Source organism: Chrysemys picta, chromosome 7 (assembly GCF_011386835.1).
Source record: "Chrysemys picta bellii isolate R12L10 chromosome 7, ASM1138683v2, whole genome shotgun sequence".
Lineage (NCBI taxonomy): Eukaryota > Metazoa > Chordata > Testudines > Emydidae > Chrysemys > Chrysemys picta.
In genome coordinates, this window is record NC_088797.1 from 110,239,596 (window position 1) to 110,256,642 (window position 17,047).

A 17,047-nucleotide genomic window follows, 5' to 3' on the forward strand; every position below is an offset into this window, starting at 1 on the left:
AACTTTCAGTAATTTACAACAAGTTTTTAATAGAGGCCAGTTTTAAAAAATTGGAGCCCAGAATTAGGCTCTTCAGCCTGCTTTTAGGGTGGGATTTTTAAAGAGTGCTTAGGACAGGGACGGGCAAACTTTTTGGCCTGAGGGCCGCATCGGGTTTCCAAAATTGTATGGAGGGCCAGTTAGGGGAGGCTGTGCCTCCCCAGACAGCCAGGCATGGCCCAGCCCCCGCCCCCTATCCGACCCCTCCTGGGAGGACTGTCAGGGGGCAAGAAGCAGGACTCCTGCCCCATCCGACCCCCCCCATTCCCTGTCCCCTGACAGCCCCCGGAACCCCTGCCCCTGACTGCCCCACGCCACCCCATCCAACCCCTCCTCTCATTCCTAACTGCCCACCCGAGACCCCTGCCCCCATTCAAACCCCCTGTTCTCTGCCCTCTGACCGCCCCGACCCCTATCCACACCCCCACCCCCTGACCACCACCACCCCGAACTCCCCTACCCTCTATCCAACGCCCCCTGCTCCCTTACTGCGCTGCCTGGAGCACACCGCGGTGGCTGGCGGCGCTACAGCCGTACTGCCCGGCTGGAGCCAGCCACGCCACCATGCAGCACAGAGCACCAGGTCAGGCCCTGGCTCTGCAGCTGCGCTGCCCCAGGAGCTTGCAGCCTGCTGCCCAGAGCATTGCACCTGCGGCGGGGCGAGCTGAAGCTGCGAGGGAGGGGGAACAGCTGGGGAGGGGCCGGGGTTAGCCTCCCGGGCCAGTAGCTCAGGGGCTGGGCAGGAGGGTCCCACCAGGATGTAGTTTAGCCACCTCTGGTTTAGGAACATAAGTCCCATTGACTTCAAACTGCAAAACCTGATGGTTGAAGCATTTCAGCTCTTTACTTGTGGAAGTACAGTATAATAATGGCGATGTTGGCCACAAATAATAATATCATCTAGCTTTTAGACATCATTTTCACTAGTAGATCTCAAAGCTCTTTACAAAGGAAGGACAGAGCACAGACTACTTGCTTTTCAATTTTGTGTTTGTACAGTCTCATAATAGGGCATATTAATGAGGCCTTTGGGCTTGTCTTTTTCAGCACAGATGAGCATTTTAAGTGTGAAGCTGCTTGGTAGAAAAAAACCCTCTACATAAAATCTGAAATGTTATTAACAATTAGAAAACTTTAAAATAAAAGTAGAAAATATCCACTTTGACAATTTAAGATCATAAAATGGAAGTGAAGAACTAGCAGTATCTAAACAAGAAATTTGATTTAAATTTAAAAAAATAATAATAAAAATTTTAGTCATGATTTTTATCCACCCTAGAAAGTGGAGCTCCAAAAGGGTGCTGAGGAAAGTGTGGGCAGATAGGAAAACCATCAAAACAAAACCAAGAACTGTTTGAAAACACAAGGAAAAGGAGCAAGTGACAACTCTCAAGGCAACTGAATTACAGGAGAGAATTACACTTGCCTTTTGTTGAAAGCAACCTGAGCAGAAAGAGTAGGGTGAAAGACAGACTGCAAGGGACTGAGAAGAGTTGGGAAAGTGAAAAATAAAGGCCAACTGGTCCTAATACACCAGTATCTTTGATCCTATATAAAATACATGCACTTTCAATTCATGTACATTTGTGCTTTAATGCAATTTCTATATCGATAGGGTCTGAAAGCAAGACAATTTAACACACATTCTGAAACTGGGGATGAATAGTTTATAGTGTCTGGTAAATCTAATCTATATAGTGTATTTATATATTTTTGTTATCAATAGAGCACCTTATGTATATTACTAGACACTTGAATATAGGAGCTTGGCACTGACAATATAGCAATCTACAGATCCTGTCTACGCTGACCTTAGAATAGGTTTTTAAAAGATATCTTTATATACAGAATCCTGTATATTTTACAAATGTGAAACACAAAATAACGAAACAGAACATAAACAAAAAAGAAAACAAAAACAATCTGCATTGGCACTACTTGTCCCATGAGGCTGGGCTAAGCTACCCACTCCAGGCTTTGCAACCTGGCACATGGGGTTGCAGCACAACTGACTAATTTGGCCTGGCCCCACCCCGCTGCCATCAAGACTGAGGAATGGCTGGGTCGAATCTGAGTGGTGCTAGAGCCTTGCACCAGATTGCAAAACCGGAAGTGGGGAACTTGGTCCAGCCCTGGGGGGACAGAAGCAGCCACCGTGGGAGAAGTGCAGGGCAGGCTCACTCTTAATCCTCCACCCCACCCAGGATCTTCCAAACCCTGGGATGAGGACCAGACATCCCAACCCTCAGGCCTCTCGTCCCTCTGGGGGAAGAGGGTTAGTGGGGGAGGCTGGGGTTCCTGGGACTAACGGGGGGCTGAAGCTCAATGGAGGATGGATAATATTTAAGGGGGTATAAGAGGGGTTTCTGGGGTTAACAGGAGTTTATGGGAGATGAGGCTCAAAAGGAAAGGGGGGAATATGTAAGGGAGGATAGAGGTGCCTGGAGTGGGGTCCTTGGAGTCAGCGATGGGGACCGGAGAAGGAGGCAGTAGGGGTTGGGAAGATCCATGATGCCCCATGGTATTTATCTCACTAAGTAGGGACAGAGAAGTGGGGATTATCTGGGAGCTGAAGTACCAGATACATTTCAAGGGGGGAACTGACCTGTCCACCGTGTCCAGGGTATTTTGGGATGGCTAACTCATAGGGGTTGGTGAGTATCTCAAGACATGGAATGCTTAATGCATACTTCTAAAGAAAAATAATAATACAGTATTGATAAACTGGAATTTATTCAGTTTTTATTTGTATACAGATGGAAGTATTTTATGTAAATATAATAAAGAGAAATAAAATATCTTAATGGATAAAACAAAAGAAATACCCCAAAATCAAGAATTTAAGAAGGTCCTACTTATATATACTTGTAACCAAAGGGGAGTTCACAGTGGGACTTCCTAGTATTAGAGCATGAACCAGAACCCCCATCTATTCCAACAGATTATAGGTCTCATCTTAGCTCTGGCTAGCTTTTGAAGTCATGTTACTATCACCTCAGATACTACAGTGATAAAGTTCATAGAAGTAATAATCAGGCCTGGCCTACCTCATGTTATTTGGATCACTCCATAGTTACATTGGCTCATACCACTCCATTTTTTAGCACATGCTGGGGATGAGGACTCTAAGCTCCCTTCAACCATGACCAAATTTTCATACCATTACTTCACTCCTGTTTTCACCACCCTTAAATTAAAAAGTTAGTTTCCTTCTCTGAGCCACCCATAATAAGATAAACGTTTGGCATATAGTAGAAAACAGAGAAAACCCCACAAAATAATGAACTCCTATAGTCTGTAAGCACTAACATAAGTACAAAGTTTGTTACACAGTATGAAAACACTATTGACTGCAAAACTGACTTAACTGTGTATATGCTGAATTAGCTTGAAAAGTCTTAAAGAACAGTTAAGGTAACATTTTTTTAGCCCCTCCCAAAATGAGAATTCACACACCAAGAAGTATGAGCACTGTTGAAGAAATAGTTCAAACATCTATGAAACAGTTCTTTTGAGATTCTTGATACTAGTACATAAAGCAGTGCACCAAAGGCATACGGTTGCATGCTGGGTAAAAAAAACAGTCTGCCAAATCAACTGTTGTAATAGAGAAAAGTTCAGTTTATTATATATCCTCCTACAAGAGTTAAAAATACTTGACAGTATCCTTTAAAGTGTAATATTTTAAGACTGCTCATTTTTTGAAACAGACTCGATGAGTAATAACTGTGTTAGTACACAGCACTTAGTACTCTGTTACTTGTCTGAGAAAGTTAAGGTATTTTACTACCATGTTTCCTTGGAGATATAAACGTAGATTGTGTTGGTCCCAAATACCCACACCAGAAAAAGCATATGCTTCAAAATAATCACATTCAACATGTGAACGTATAGCATATTTCAGCTCAGTCAAGAGTTTACACCTGAAGCAGAATCTTAACAATTCAAGCTCCTGTTTGTAAAGTTTGATAACTCTGTTCTCTGCAAGTATTAGTAATATTTTCTTACATTTATATAGCACACTTCATCCAGAAAGATCCCAAAGCATTTTATGTACTGTATAGAATTACTTCACCCACCTCTAAAACAAACTGGCCTTTACATTTATTTTTGTTTTGGGGAGAACACTGATTCTCTTCCTACACTCTTTCAAATATAGGAGATTCAACAGATCAGATTTCATTTCAAAGTTTTTTGGCTATAAGTCCAACAGAACTAGTAAAAAAGTTGCTAGCTAAAATTTGAGCTTTAATACCCTAAATTTAAAGCACAGCCCAAATGCAAAAAGGATACATTTAACACCACCACCTCACTCAGACAGTTGCTTATGTATTGAGATCTGAATGTTAGTAATGACAGTTTTTAGTGTTTTCCGCTCTCTCCTTTTTAAAAAGATCTATAAAATTGGAGAGCAAACGAACTAATAGAGAGAGAGCTACAGTCTAGTCCTTCTGTGCATCAGATTTGTTTAATAAACTCTAATCAGTTGCACCTGTGCAACCACATTAAGGTCACTCAGGGTTGCACAGGTGTCAACTCAAGGCACAATTCAAAGAAAATGAATAGCACCACTTAGGTCAAAATTCAAGATACAAAACTAGGCAACTCACAAGATGAAGTCTGCAGGACTGAATACAAGTAAAAATTATGCTTTTCTAATGAACTGAGCATCTTTGATAGTACAAATACACACACAATGGAACCGCATATCTTTTTAAAAAAAATAGAATTGCAGTTCTACCCAGCAAAATATTTTCAACAAATTTGCCTTTATTTTCTCCCCTCCTACCGTAGATTTTCAGTCCATGCCCCTTTGTATGCCCTTTCCCACTCTGCTGTCCTATCAGCCTTAATGATACCATTTCCCTAGCATGGCGTGTCCCCAAAGCCCCAGTTTTTGTGCCCTCTTGGATTCCTCCCACCCCTGCCCCCTTCCCCTGCTTCTTGCAATCTAAGGTACTTATCTGATCATCTTATAACTGAGGCACAGAGACTAAGTAGCTTGCCCAAAGTCACACACAGGAAGTCTGCAGCAGAGCAGGAACTGAGCCAGTCCAAGGCTTGCTCCAAAACCACTGAACCAACCTGCTCCATGTAATGCCTAAAACTTCAGATTTTTTCTAGTCAGTCAGGCATAAGTTCCAACCTGGAAACTGTTTAAATTGAAGGCCATAAATGTGCACAAGACAAGACCTACACCTCCCTATTCAGATAACATTCGGTCAAAGCTAAATGGCTAAAGTAATTCTTTCAGTCAGTCTCCAACATTAGAGAAACACCTACACATTCTAGATGCTTCTGCAACTTCTTTGAAGGGAAAAGTACTCTTCAATGTTAAGAAAATGAACCAAGTTTCCTTCCGTCATAGTAACAAAATCCTGGTGCTCTACTTACCACTAACTGGAAACTCTTTTTGGCAAAATAGTATACCAATTCATAAGTAAATGTTTACATAAATAATTAGGTTTCATCATATATTAAGAGTTCCTTAAGCCTATAAGAAAGTTATTTTAAATAGTTCTTCAAAGATCCCCTTAAGAGTATGAAAATTTATTAGAAATAGAGTCTTGCTCATACATCTTGTACTTATTCATTTCAATGTCTGTACAGAAATCCAACTCAATTGAAAAACTGAAATTTCTGTTTTTTTCTGACTCTCCCATTTATATATGAAATAAAATGTAAACACATTAATGCAAAGCAAAAGATTAAAAATTAACTGTAATATGAGTATTTTAAAACCCTGCATGTCTGACCATAGTCACTAGGATTCTGCTATTTATTGTTATAGGTCTAATCTAAGCTCATTCACTTTTGAAAAAGATTGCTGCCCATCAGTTTCCAGAGATGTTTCATTAAACTTCAGTTATAAAAAACTTGAAGCATGGATTATTTTCAGACTGCCAGCATAATTTGGATCTTAGTGACGATATTTTAACTATTTCTCCATTTTGTACAATAGTTGTTATATTCTAGGCAGCTAGAATATCTGAGCTACCACATTTTTGGCATTAAGGATCGTGAATTAATTATACCAGGGGTAGGCAACCTATGGCACATGTGCCGAAGGCGGCACGCGAACTGATTTTCAGTGGCACTCACACTGCCCATGTCCTGGCCACCAGTCTGGAGGGCTCTGCATTTTAATTTAATTTTAAATGACGTTCCTTAAACATTTTAAAAACCTTATTTACTTTACATACAACAATAGTTTAGTTATATATTACAGACTTATAGAAAGAGACCTTTTAAAAACGTTAAAATGTATTACTGGCACATGAAACCTTAAATTAGAGTGAATAAATGAAGACTCGGCACACTACTTCTGAAAGGTTGCCGACCCCTGAATTATACTGTGTGTTCTCATAGATCTATAAGACAACTAAGAACAAGGATTTGTGGGGCTTCAAACTCCACTTGACTTTTATAAAGATATTTTTATATTATGCTAATTATTCAAACAGTTTTACAGAAAAGACACTGTCTCTCATCACAAGCTACTGTTAAAGTCAAACGCTGACAGACTATTATTTTGACAGATTGTTGGAATCAAAGAAAGTGCACACTTCCACAGGCTAAAAAGTTTCCTTGCTATAAGATTTATTGATTTTCCACAAAGTTCCTGGCTTTCTGAAGAAACTGTTTGCTGTTATGTGCATCATCAGTTCTGCAAAAATGGGCCCCAAAAACTTGAAGTAACAATTTAGAGACAGTCATGGAGTTTTTAGCAATATACTAAATTTTGAATGTTTGATGTGCTTGGCACTACTATAACCAGCATTTCATTCTCTATTAAATGAAGAGACTTTTTATGCATATAGGCGATGCCCTAAACTTTTCCTATACTACCAATCTACAAAAATTGTTCTGTTGGCTTATTATATATTTATCCTGTGGTATAGTCACCCTTCATTATTCTGGTGACAAAACCTCCTCTCCTTTTGTAATCCAGTCAGAGCTACTAAGAAAAGTCAAAGCCTGCACTTGAATATCCTCTCCTCTCTCCCCGCCCCCCTCCCCCGTTACGCTTTTCCCTTTTACAATTAATAATTAAGCCAGGGAATAAAAAGTTATTTTTTTCATACCTCTGACTCAATTTTCCCCATGGCTTGATAGGGACATCAGCAGTTTATTTTTATTACAAAATTAATAGACCACCACCTACAACTTTGCAATTAGCCTTTACTATTGGAAGTAGCAATTTTTCACCATCTCAAACATTTAAGCCTATGCAGCATCACCATATATATTATAATCAATTGTTACATACCTGCATGCCACTAAGTCTTTTATTTACATTGCACTGTCTATTCTAAAATATCCCAAGATTCTCCACAAATTTATACTGATAAAAGATTTCCTTGGAGATATCTAGAGGTGGATGAAGTTAACAACCCAACTGTAATAACCCAGAGGAACACACCAGCTTAAAATAAGAAACAAAGAATAAATTTTTCTACTAAAACTACCTGAGTGACTTTAGGTAAGTTGAATTTTTACCCAAGGTAACACTTCTACACTTGTACAATAATGCTGAGTGATCTTTAAACCCCTTCATTTCTGGTTTAAATTCCCAGCAAATTTTTAAAAAATTATCAGCTTTTATTCAAAAAATGTAAAAAACAGTAGAAAATTGGTAAAAACAGAAAAAGGACAGCCGATGTGAGGGAATACTCATTATGAGACAGCCGAGGAAGCCTTCTGCTCCATGCAGCAGTCAGGCCACCTCAGCTGCCAGGACCCAGCTCCCTGCTCATCTTGCTCCCACTCTGTACAAGGGAAGTGAATGGGACTGCGCTGAAGGGCCAAGGTCAGGTACGGAGCAGAAGGCTGCACCTTTTTGAGTACTGGCCCCCTTGCAGGACAGCGCCCCCTCCTTACTCCATCAGCCCTTCAGCCCTGTTCGCTTCCCCTGTGGACAATTCCTGGGTCCCAAAAAAGCCAAAATTCACCTTTAAAAAACAAACAAACAAAAAAAAAAAACAGTAAAACCCAAATACTGGCTTTTTCAAAAATCTGGGAATTTTTCATTAAAAAAATAAAATAATTGGTAAAAACCAATAACGAAAGGTCTTAGAGATCATTAACAGCAGCAAAAGCAACACAGGGACCATAAACTGTTAAGTTTTAGCTCAAGCAGACTCCAACAATATAGTTCTCCCTAACACCATGCTGAGGCATTAGTTCAGTACTGATTCACAGGGAATAGCAACAACTACTGAATCATCATTTTCTGTAGCACATAAGTGTTTCTGAGGCTACATCTACACTACAGCCAGGATCAACGTTCTGACCACCAGTGGATCGATTTCAATTTAGCGGGTCTAGTGAAGACCCCCCCCAAATCAACAGCAGATCTCTCTCCAGTTGACCCCTGTACTCTACCCCCCGATGAGAAGAGTAAGGTGAGTCGACAGGAAAAACTCTCCCGTCGACCCCCTGCAGTGTAGACCCTGTAGTAACTCGACCTAAGGTATGTTGACTCCAGCTACGTTATTCACGTAGCTGGAGTTGAGTAGCCTAGGTCTACTTACCCCGGTAGTGTAGACGTAGCCTGAGACGTCTCCCATTCAATTATTGACCCAGCTAGTTGCTGCTAACACAAACAGTATCAAGTTTTTTAAAACCACACCTGTCCAACCTTTATTTATCCTACTATTGTTATATTGAAGATAAATGTTTTCTTAGTCTTTTCCAGTTTAATATAGTTTCTTTTCTGCTTGTTTACTTAGTGTAAATGACTGTATATAAGATACTGTCAAGTTCCCAGTCTCTCCTGTACTGTCAGTTATGCCTCTGTCATCTCATTATATACACACATACATATACATATATATATACACACATACATATACATATATATATACACACATACATATACATATACACACACACACATATATATATAGGTTTCAAAGCTATAACAGTTGGTAGGGAGTCACAGGGACAGGTGAAATATCTGCTACTACGTTTCACTCACTTTTTGGAAGTTACTAGATTTCCCGAGGGTACCCCTTTAATTTGTCAAAAATTACAGGCTCAAAACCCACAGCATAATTGAATGGAATAATCCTAACCAAAGTCTTAATAACTGTCTTTGCAGACTGTTGAATATAGTTCAGAATGAACTGAAAGCCCATTGGTTGGGGAGGGAAGGGAGCCAAGGGGAGAAATCAACTGATGGACAAAGTAAGTAGACATGGGCTCTACCTTAATTAAAATGAAAACTAGCTTTCAAATCTCAGACATTGCAGACAAACTCACAGTTAAAAATGTGTTAATAATTTAGTTTATGACAATCAGTAAAATCAACCAAGACCAATTTTACCTTTAATCATACAACAATTGGAAGTTACAGAGCAAAGCTTTATCTCAGACAGCTTTTTGTACTGCACTGTGGTAAAGTGTAGCTTAAGTCTATAAAAAGGAAGTAGACAAATACAACAGATTCACATTGTGACTTAATTGTGCAAAGTTATTGCTTCCACTTGTGTGGTCAAAACTGTTTGTTCAAATATAGCTCTGTCTTCCAGCATAAAATATATTATTTAGCAGTGCATAGAACAAGGCAAAGAATATAAACTTATCTTTTCATTGAAAAGGACTACAAAGTTCATATAATGAGCTCAATAATCCAATGACAAAGCAGATATGGTGCAGTTGACTTCAATACAAGTATAATGGCTTACTAATATCTTTGGAAGTGACTATACTTTTGGGATTAAGTTACTCGTGGACAATATCTAAATGAAGAGAAGTTGCCAAAACTAATGCTTTTACCTTAACTTTAGTTTTGCATAAGCAACTGAACAATCTTCACAATACCATTATCAAATTCGAATAAATGCAATAACTACTAAAACCTCATCCACACTTGGAACTGAATAGCATTTGTTTAAATGGTTTACACCAAAATGGTGTGTCTGGACAATAAAGATCAAGCACAACTGTTTTAAAAACAGTTTGACTTTCATGGTTTAGTTCCCTTGTAGATGGAGCCTTGAAAGAAAAAGAAAAAAAAAAAAAAAAAAAGGCAGTTTGAATGGGACAGCATTTTCTTTCCAGGAATGTCAACAGGTACTACATGCTTTTTAGGAAAGTTTTGTACTATGTTTATTCAGGCTGTCATATATGCTTTCTTACTCTGACTACTTAAGTATATTGTAAAATTCCAACAAAATTGAAATCTATATGCTTGTTAACTTAAATTGTAAATAAAATTAATTAGTTATCGTTTTACAGCCAGACTTCACCTACAGTCAAACAGGCAGGTAAATGCATCATCCATTCAAAGGTATTTTGCTTAGCTAAATAATCAGCCCAGATTCCAATCAAGTCACAATACCATGTCATAACCACAGGATTGTCTTGCCAGTCTCCCAGTCATACTAAAGAAAAGTTTTTTTCCTAATGTAAGACAGGTCCATGCGAAGGCCAACCCCTTCAAAGCTAAATCAATCTGGAAATTCAATGAGTCATAACCACAATTTTCATCTGATCTTTAAACTGCAGTTTGAGATTTCAATGTCAAATGCAAATATAATACATATATGTAAAATTTTGAAAAGCTACATGATTTGATCCCACTATGCATACCTCTCTCTCTCACACACAGACCAGCCAGCATGTACTTCAAAGTAGATAACATCAGAGTTCGTGTCATGTTCAGAAGACACAAGTTGCAAAGAAAAATGAGATCAGCCTTACTCTGGGGTTGTTAGAGTCTCATATGCTTACCAGGTTAATTATACCATAAATGCATAAGTTTTCCCCAGGGTAAAGTCACTTTGAAAACCCTCACCAAAGCAGTGATTGTAAGAGTGAGCCTGAAACACTTCTCATACGGTAAAGCTACTAGAAAACAATGACTTTCTTCACAAGACTGAATAGTAAAATAAAGTATTTTGCCCAGCAGTAAAAATAAACTCCCTCCAGCCACACACAGGTATCCTCATACCTTGGATGTCTCCACACCACCAACACTCTGCTCCTCTTTCAACCCCCTCCTCACCACACTCAGAAATACACCTCTGTGCCCCACACCATACCCTCAAATATCCCCCACACCTCATGCCCAAATACTCCCACCCAGACACTACACTTCCGACCTCTCACCCCTCTGCCCCATCCAGGCACCATATCCAGAAATACCTTTCATCCACTGCCCCTACACCACACCCTCAAATACCCCTCTGCCCCCACACTACAGCTCCAAACGCCCCCACCCATTCACTACACCCTGAAATGCCCCCTGCTCCACTGCCCCACACTCTGCTCCTCTTTCAACCCCCTCCTCACCACGCTCAGAAATACCCCTCGGCCCCCACACCTCACCCCCAAATGCTCCCACCCAGACACTACACCCCCGACCCCTCACCCCTCTGCCCCAACCATGCACCATACCCAGAAATACCTTTCATCCGCTGCCCCCATACCCCACCCTCAAATACCTCTCTGCCCCCACCCCTTCACTACACCTCGAAATGCCCCTGCTCCACCACACCCCAAATACCAGCTCCGCACCCCACGCCCTCAAATACAGCTCAGCCCTCTGCCCCACGCCCCCCCCAGCCCCATACCCGCAAATGCCCCCACAAATAGCCCTCACCTCCCACTCCTGCCACCCCCTCACCCGCCCAGCTCGCCACATCTCCCACTGCCCCCCACGTCCCCCCGCTGGTCCCTACCCCCACCTCCGCCCACGGGGGCCCCGTCCCCACCACCCACACCCCTTCCCACCCTCAGGGAGCCTCTGCTTGGGGAAGCCCAGCCCGGCGCCTCCCGGGCGGCTGCTACTCACTGGAGTCCAGGGCAGGTCCGGAGAGAGAAGGGGGCAGCACACAGCGCGGCTCCCCTCTGAGAGCCGCCGCCTCGCCCACTCCGCGCGCAGCGCAGCGGCCCGGCCCAGCGCAGCGCAGCGCCGCCGGCTGACTGATACCTTTTTTTTTTTTTTTTTTAATGAAAAAACTTTATTCGTTTCCCGCACAAACAGCAGCAATGGGAGAGCAACTGGACTTCGACCACTGCGCATGCGCCAATAGCCCCCCTCTCAACCCAGCACCTCCAATCAGGCCGCCTAGAAGCAAAGGGAAAGCCGTTCTCCTAAAGGTATTGGTCAACGCAGGGCGGGAGGGGATAGGCCATAGGCCGCAAAGCATCGTGGGACGTGTAGTCTCTAGAAGGGCAATCCCGCTGAGCTCTAGCCACTGAGAGGAAAGTGGAGCATTGCATTCTGGGATTTGTAGTCTCGGTGCATCGAACCGCAAGGCTAAGGCGCCTGCGTGGTGGTAACCCCGCGGCTCGCTTGCTGAGTGCGGCCAATCCCTAGTGTCCAAAAATCACGAGGCAAGTCTCCTGAATAATGAATTGGCCGCACAACCATGAGATTCTAAAAATAGTAAATTCTGGGCTTTTTCTTTTTTGCCTGGAGGTTTTCGAGTTGATTAAGGTTCCCATTTCCAAGCTTTTCTTCCCAGGCGCTCGGGCAGGGCATTGATTATGTTCAATGACAGCTGACATTCTCACATAAGCAAAAAGCAACAGAGGGTCCTGTGGCACCTTTAAGACTAACAGAAGTACTGGGAGACTGTGGTGTCGATTGGTCCAGGCTGGACCAATCGACACGGGAGGGCCACTTCCTAGACACCACAGTCTCCCAGTACTTCTGTTAGTCTTAAAGGTGCCACAGGACCCTCTGTTGCTTTTTACAAATTCAGACTAACACGGCTACCCCTCTGATACTTCACATAAGCAAAATCATGAAAGTTGGCAACAGTCTAGACCTACTTTACGGACAGGACCACATTTCTGTACTGGACGAGGGCAAGGCCTTGCTTGTTTTGACACCCATGGTCTCCACGGGGCTTCACCTCTGTACTGGAATTGGAAGGAGTACTGCTTGAGAACAAGTGACAGAAATTCCTTTTTAATGGATGTGTAGATGTATAGAGAAAAAAGCTGTACAGAGCCTTGCCTCAAGGATGAATCACGGCCCCTCCTAGGGTGATCAGATGTTCCAGTTTTATAGGGATAGTCCCAATATATATTACCCCCCACCTCTTGTCCTGATTTTTCATACTTGCTATCTGGTCACCCTAGCCCTCATCTCTGTGGGGTCACACTGTTGTGTTATATTACAAATCAGAAAATGCTTTCAAATTGTAAACTGCTGTATAACAGATATTAATGCACAATAATTTGATAGTTGATGTTTTCTGTCATTTAGAGACTATTGAGGGGATCAACAAGCATGTGGACCAAGTGGATCCAGTGGATATAGTGTACTTAGATTTTCAGAAAGCCTTTGACAAGGTCCTTCACCAAAGGCTCTTACGCAAAGTAGTAAGCTGCCACGGGATAAGAGGAAAGGTGCTCTCATGGATTGATAACTGGTTAAAAGATAGGAAACAAAGGGTAGGTATAAATGGTCAGTTTTCAGAATGGAGAGAGGTAAATAGTAGTGTCCCCCAGCGGTCTGTTCTGGGACCAGTCCTATTCAACATATTCATAAATGATCTGGAAAAAGGGGTAAACAGTGAGATGGCAAAATTTGCAGATGATACAAAATTACTAAAGATAGTTAAGACCCAGGCAGACTGCAAAGAGCTACAAAAGGATCTCTCAAAACTGGGTGACTGGGCAACAAAATGGCAGATGAAATTTAATGTTGATAAATGCAAAGTAATGCACCTTGGAAAGGATAATCCCAACTATACATATAAAATGATGGGGTCTAAATTAGCTGTTACCACTCAAGAAAGAGATCTTGTAGTCATTGTGGATAGTTCTCTGAAAACATCCATTCAATGTGCAGCGGCAGTCAAAAAAGCGAACAGAATGCTGGGAATAATTAAGAAAGGGATAGATCATAGGACAGAAAATATCATGTTGCCTCTATATAAATCCATGGTAAGCCCACATCTTGAATACTGTGTGCAGATGTGATTGCCCCATCTCAAAAAAGATATGTTGGAATTGGAAAAGGTTCAGAAAAGGGCAACAAAAATTATTAGGGGTATGGAATGGCTTCAGTATGAGGAGAGATTAATAAGATTGGGACGAGAGAGCTTGGAAAAGAGAGGACTAAGGGGAGATATGATTGAGGTCTATAAAATCATGACTGGTGTAGAAAAAGTAGATAAGGAAGTGTTGTTTACTACTTCTCATAACACAAGAACTAGGGGTCACCAAATGAAATTAATAGGCAGCAGGTTTAAAATAAATAAAAGGAAGTATTTCTTCACACAACGCACAGTCAACCCAGGGAACTCCTTGCCAAAGGATGTTGTGAAGGCCAAGACCATAACAGGGTTCAAAAAAGAACTAGATAAGATCACGGAGGATAGGTCCATCAATGGCTATTAGCCAGGATGGGCAGGAATGCTGTCCCTAGCCTCTCTTTGCCAGAAGCTGGGAATGAGTGACAGGGGATGGATCACTTGATGATTGCCTGTTCTGTTCATTCCCTCTGGCATCAGCCATATTACTAGTGTTGGATGATGGTATCACAATGCTCAGGTGGTCAGTATTACCAACCTTAGGAGTTCAAAAATCATGAGTCGTATCCCAAAATCATCAGATTGGCTTAAAAATCATGAGATTTTACAGCTATTTAAGGTTCTTTTTATTTGTCTTCTGGTTTATGGGCATTTGGTAACTTTTTGGGGCTTTCTTCTGCAACCATGATGACTATAAACTTTCCTTCTTTAAAATGAAACCTGAGATGCTCATAAATTACCTGATTTCAGGAGCCAGGGCTTTAAGAAAAACATATATTATCACAAGACTCATGATCAAATCATGAGAGTTGGCATCACTCAATATTATAATTAACATTTATGTTGCCAGATCACCTAGAGGCCTCAACAAGATTGAGGCTCCATTATGATAGACACTGTTCAAATATGTAGTAAATGACAATGCCCACTACAAAAGTTTTACAATCTAAAAAACCGCAGAAGTGCTAGTTTCCTGGAGATCTCCCTGCCTCACCATATTAATTCTTATGGAGGGAGAGAATTAGGAAATATTTACATGGTTTCAGATCTTACCACAGGTTCTTTCACAGTATGTTTGATAGCAAATTCCAATTGTAATACTTAGCATTAATATAACACTTTTTATCTTTAAAGCATTGCATGATATAAACATCTATTCATCCTCAAGACAATCAGGTGAAGCATCTATGTGCAATAATTGTGTGACACATTAGTGGTGATAAAAATATGCTTCTTAATTCCAGGCCACAGTCACATGATAAAGGCACCAATGGTTACAGTTACAATAAATATATTATTAACCTCATTTTCTAGATGGGGAGCTGAGGCTAGGGTGACCAGATGTCCCGATTTTATAGGGACAGTCCCGATTTTTGGAGCTTTTTCTTATATAGGCTCCTATTACCCCCCACTCCCTGTCCTGATTTTTCACACTTGCTGTCTGGTCACCCTAGCTGAGGCAGAGAATTTTCAGGAGCCAGGATCAGAGACAAGATCACAAAGTCAATTCAGGTCTGATCCAAAGCCTACTGCAGTCAATGGAAAGACTCTCATTGACTTCAATGGGCTTTGAGTCAGACCTTATCAGATTTCAGGGTAGCAGCCGTGTTAGTCTGTATCCTCAAAAAAACCAGGAGTACTTGTGGCACCTTAGAGACTAACAAATTTATTAGAGCATAAGCTTTCGATGCATCCGAAGAAGTGGGTTGTAGCCCACGAAAGCTTATGCTCTAATAAATTTGTTAGTCTCTAAGGTGCCACAAGAACTCCTGGTTTTTTTTGAGACCTTATCAGAGTCACTGTTAAAATGCAGGAGCTCTTGGCTCTCAGAACTATGCTCAGACCACCATACTTCTTTCCCTGTTTTTGGCAGCCCTGTGATTTGTTCCCTTTTCATCCTGGACTGACATAATCAAATTCAAGTTATTTTGACTTAATAGTCCAGTCATATTTAATAATCCAATTTTACAAAGTAATTTACCATTTACTGTAAAATTACTCTCCCCTAGTACTAAAAAATCTACTAGCAAAAAATATGGAGTGTGGCACACTATATGAAATTTGGGGTTCCAATCTGGCAATTGATTCCATGTATGCCAACTCCTATGCTTATATGGAACCACTGACTTAAATTACTTCAAAATTGACTACAAATGTACTTCAAAGGAGTCCATCTATATGAAGTCAATTGCAGGATGGGTGCCCATATTATGTGCCTTTGTGAAATCTACTCTAATTTTATATCATATTAATTTACTGGCTACACACTATACAGCATCAGATAGTACAGGCATCCATACAAATATACCGTGTTTCAATAGTCTCTCTGCTATTGTTTTCATTGACAATAAAACTGATTTTTTCCCAGTGTCAGTGACTGAAGAGCTCTTATTTTTCATGAATATAATGGGAGGAGCCAGTAATTAAGAAATGAACAGTCTGATCACATGCAAGTGTCTCTCTCTCGCTCTAATACAGAAGGCTTATAAATTCAGACATTACAACAAAGCTTTTGGAAGCCACTAGACGCCAGTGACCAATAACAATTTCCAACAATGATGTTTAACTAGTTTTAATGATAATCTGCTTCCGCTCTAAACACAATCATTTCTACTGAAATATTTAATGTGGTCCAAAGTAGTAATAAAGAAAAGCTTTTCCTAGCTTAGAGCAGTGACATCTCTAAAAATAGAATGCATTTGAACTCAGTCCTTGCATGTAAATACATCTTTGTTCCAGGCTGGCATTTAATAACTGTACTTTACAGTGAAACAAAAGCTATAATCAGCGTACAACAATGAAAGCTGAAGTCAGCTCTCTGAACAATGCATTACAATTCCCATGGCAACTTTTTCCTATCAAATCCTTGATAGGTCACACAATTTGCAGCTGTGTGAGCCAGAAGCCTTTCAAAATGAACTCCATTCACAATTATTCATACATTTTAAAATGATTTTTAGTTACCAGTATTTTACTGAAGTTAATATAAGGCAATCAACAGTACAGTAGCA

At 40.9% G+C, this 17,047-nt stretch overlaps 1 protein-coding gene across 14 annotated transcripts in view; it reads right to left on the minus strand.

Annotated features, from left to right (window-relative positions):
• PLEKHA1 (pleckstrin homology domain containing A1) overlaps positions 1–11,980 on the minus strand; it is an 82,915-nt gene extending 70,935 nt beyond the window's left edge. For 13 of the 14 annotated variants that reach the window (XM_005305895.4, XM_024103572.3, XM_008166298.3 and 10 more), the window contains exon 1: positions 11,840–11,980. The gene's annotated coding sequence lies outside the window, so the exon portion shown is untranslated. Of the gene's footprint in view, positions 1–10,635; positions 10,665–11,839 lie in introns of those variants that run through there. The other variant, XM_065552286.1, reaches the window with a different exon arrangement.
• Between the last annotated feature and the right edge of the window lie 5,067 nt (positions 11,981–17,047).